We start from the raw sequence: 4,288 nt of genomic DNA, 5'->3' as shown, positions 1-4,288 counted from the left end.
TTGAACTGAGAAAAGGGTCCCAGTGGGAGGAATTAGAGAAAGGATTGAAGGAGCTGAAGAGGCTTGCAGCCCCTTAAGAACAACAATACCAACTAACCAGAGATCCCAGGGACTAAACCACTACGCAAAGACTTCACACGAACAACCCATGGTTCCAGCTGCATATGTAACAAAGGATGAGTTTTTCTGGGCACCCATGGGAGGAAAAGCTCTTAGTCCTGCCAAGGCTGGACCTGCAGTGAAGGGGAATGTCAGGAGGGAGCTAAAAGGGAGGTTGGTTGTGGAAGGGGAACATTCTTATAGAAGAAGGGGGGAGGTGATAGGGGCATATGGCCAGGAAACAGGAGAGGGAATAACACTTAAAATGTAAATAAAAATATCCAAAAATAATATTAAAAATTAAAAAATTTAAAATATAGAAAAATTCTATTGGACACAGGAACCTTCAGGATCAATAAACACATATTCCAGATCAGAGCATTACAACCACCCTCTACATCAGGTGCCTTAGATTAGGGAATAACCACATATCAATCAGGTTCAACTTGCCCCATCACAGGTCCAGAGTGAGGGAAGGATGAAGTTGTCAGGTGTGTAGAGCACGGTAGCTGACACTGACAGACTAGGAAGCAGGAGCCACAGCGTTGCTAAGAAGTGCATAGAGAGGGGTAGCCCCAGCCTGGGTCAAGAGCAGATTTTGCCAGTTGAGACTAACCCTGGAGTTAATAACTTTCAGGCTGAGGTCTAAGGGTTTTCCAAACTGTATAGTAATCTATTTGTTCTCTGGGGCTGGAGGACTGAAGTTCCATTGGTATGTATAATACCCACATCTGCATGCTTGCAGAAGGGTTATTGCGAAGTTCTTGATGGTATGAAATCAAATCCTTCATCTGTATCAATCCCAGTAGTGTGGATGCTTCTCAAATTTGCTATACACATTGGGCACGTCTCAGTTCAGTATTTGCCACCCAGAGAATGCAGTATAGTCTCATGGAGGCTTGGGAGAAGGGCCAAAGAACACCTTCACAGTCTATGCCATGTAAAACTGAAAGCAGACAGCTGAGACACCTGTAAGCACACAAGTAATGACAGTGAGGTAAAAACAGTTCTTATGCCATATTACCTCAATTGTCCTGAATTGATCACAACAACATAAACTGTAGAAAAGAAAAAGAGTCTACATGTTTAAGAGACATTTTTGCACTATGCTTAGGGCTGGAATCCTCTAGAAGAAACTACTAACTTCCTCCCTCTGTCTCTCTCACTGTGTCCATTCTCTCTTGATTTTCTTCTTTCCTTTTTATTATACTTTTCTGTACAATACAATTTCATCATTTTTCTTACTTTATTATATTATTCAAATTTGCTCTTTATTATTTCCCTTCAAAATGAATTAAATGGTCTATAAATATTTTCATTCTTGGAAATGTTTGTTGTTTCTTTTCCTTCATGTCCCTTTGTGTATATTTGTATTATTTCTTTTTGGTTTTCTCTTTTCTTTTCTTCTTTGCTTTGTAGATTGGCTAGATGCTGAATTTTCTCATTGTTACTGCTTTTGCCACACCTTCTCTACCTTTAATATTTCCACTTTAACCGACTGTCTTGCAAATGACCTTAGTTTATTATATTCATATATTTAGACTCAATCATTCATTTATAGTATTTTTGAAGTCGTTCTATTATTGGGTTTTGTTGCTAAATTCTGTCTGTATTTTTTATTTTTATTCAAATTAATTCCTATTTCTCTTTTTCTTCTATACATTTTCAACATTTCCCTTTATTTCTTCTAACCTTATTTCTCTAATTGTCACTTTCTATGTCTAAATCTTTTTTTTTAATTTTTCAATTTTATTTTTCTTCAATATTTTAGGTAATTACATCTCAAATATTATCTCCTTTCCCACCTCTTCCATACCCTATCCCCCTCCCCCAGCATCTGTGAGGATGCTCTCTGGTTTTTGTTTGTTTGTTTGTTTTTGTTTTTTAATACAGTATTCTGCCTGCATGTATGCCTGGCAGTCAAAAGAGGCACGAAATTTCATATAAATGATTCTGAGCCACCATGTGTTTGCTAGGAATTGAACTCAGGAAATTTGGGAGAGCAGCAAGTATACTTAAACTCTCAGCTATCTCTCCATGCTCCTACTTATTTTATATAAACTAGCTAGTTACAATTTTTCATACATGCCCGAAATATTACTATTAATTTATAGCATACTTCTTAGTAGCTTTTCTGTATTAAGTTTATTCACTAGTGATGATAGATCAAGGGGCTGCAATCAATGTCATGCATTATCTCTAGACCCGTCCTGGGTTTATTTTATTGCTGTTACAACAGTGTGGATTCTCCTTACTGAGTGGTACTGGGCACAAAGCCTTCATCTGTAGCCCTGTCAATGAAAGGATTTTGAAATAAAATCAGAAGACACATTTGAAACATAACACAAAAACTATGTGAAAGGTCTGTTGGAAGTAGTATGGAATGCTGATGTCTGTGCTCTAAGTAACTACATTTTAACTCACATATTATTTGAACAAAGCTATACTATCCCCTACTTCATAAAAGGGAGAAATGTGCATGTACCCTAATCCCTCCCAGGGTTCTTTATGTAGTTGATGGTTACCAGGAAATGAGGCTTACTCTTCAGGAACGAATCAGTGGTAAGGTGTCCATGCTTCTGTAAAAAAACTCTCACACACGCATATCCTATAAACAGCCCAAATGACCTCTCTCTCTCTCTCTCTCTCTCTCTCTCTCTCTCTCTCTCTCTATCTCTCTCTCTCTCATACACAGAGAGACAGAAAAGATATCAAAATGGAAAGCAGAGAAGAGAGACAAGAGAAGATAAACAGGTAACTGTGATTGGACATGCATAAAAACGTCAAAGTGAAATGTATTATATGTACATAATAGGAACTATATCTGTTTAACTTAAATTGAATGAAATAAAATGTGGTGATACCATAATTTAAATTAACGGAAAAAAGAAATTTGCTGGGCATTGGTAAAACACCTCTTTATCATAATCACTCAGGAAAAGACAAGTGGAAAAATGGAGTATACCAGAAGAAGATTAGATAATACAGTTCACTGACCTACTTCCATGCAAGGGACTCAAATACCTTTCATTCTTTTGAACACCTTCAATGGGTGAGTAGACAAACTCCCCACAAAAATCAAAATACAATCATCAGCTGTACACAAAATATTGTGGTTCAATTTGGAATCCACAGTTACCAAAGTCATATAATAACCCAGTTTTCATTTCTCGCTATGCAGTCCTGACCCCAGAAAGGATTCAATTAGAGAAAAAAGCAAGATTTCCTTTCCAAAAACTGTTTGTGATCTTAGGACCACAAGACCCATCCTCACATCCTATGTACAGAAAAATAGTTATTCATTAATGGTCCTAAATGTGGACTGGGCATGTGGAAATCAAGTCAAATGTTTTCAGAATGCTTATTCAAAATGTTTGTACTGGGATATCAGAATTATCAGGGTATATCCTTAAACAGAATACAGGACTCAAGCTTTACTGTGAGACCCAATAGGTCTTCATTTGGGCCAGGACCTTTGCATTCCTTATAGGTTCTCTGATGAAAGAAAGCTGCAGGTTCAGGTCCAAAATAGCTCACTGTCTGTTCTTTCAAAGAATACTCATTGAAATATGGCCATACCTAATAATTTACACATCTACGGCAGTTTTTTGCCATGTGGTAGCATTAGAGATTCAACACAGACCACATGAGTTAGAAAGCTGAAAGTATACATCAAACAAGACTATTGATCCCTGTCCTTTGCCCCCTATAAATACAACTTAATTAGGAAAAGATACGTGACTTCTTACAAATGGAGTTTAGGGACAAATTATAATTATAATAACATACGTAATGAGCAAATTACCTAATTTTTCTAGTTATAAACAAAAGTGTCTTTGGGATCATCTTTTCCTTACAGACATAAGAACACAAGAATTTAATGCCCCAAGCATGTGAACAAAGTCCCAACAGGGATCAGAGTGTGATTTCAAGTATATAAGCAGTATTTCCCTGGTCAGTTTATGTATGACACTTATATAGTTAGTAAACTTTGCAGGTGCCTAGGAATAGATAGAGACATACTACAAACTAGATTTCCCCCACCCAATGTTATAGCTAGCAATCATAAGGATGGCCCAGTTTGCAGGCATAATGGTAAAGGACTTAACCTAACCTCAGTTTCATTCTATGCACATGTCTGTATGTCTGTCTTTTCGTTCTTCTCTCACCAACACTAGCCAGGGTTCCA

Source organism: Rattus norvegicus, chromosome 2 (assembly GCF_036323735.1).
Source record: "Rattus norvegicus strain BN/NHsdMcwi chromosome 2, GRCr8, whole genome shotgun sequence".
Classification (NCBI taxonomy): Eukaryota; Metazoa; Chordata; class Mammalia; order Rodentia; family Muridae; genus Rattus; species Rattus norvegicus.
Note: the sequence above shows the minus strand (reverse complement) of the source record.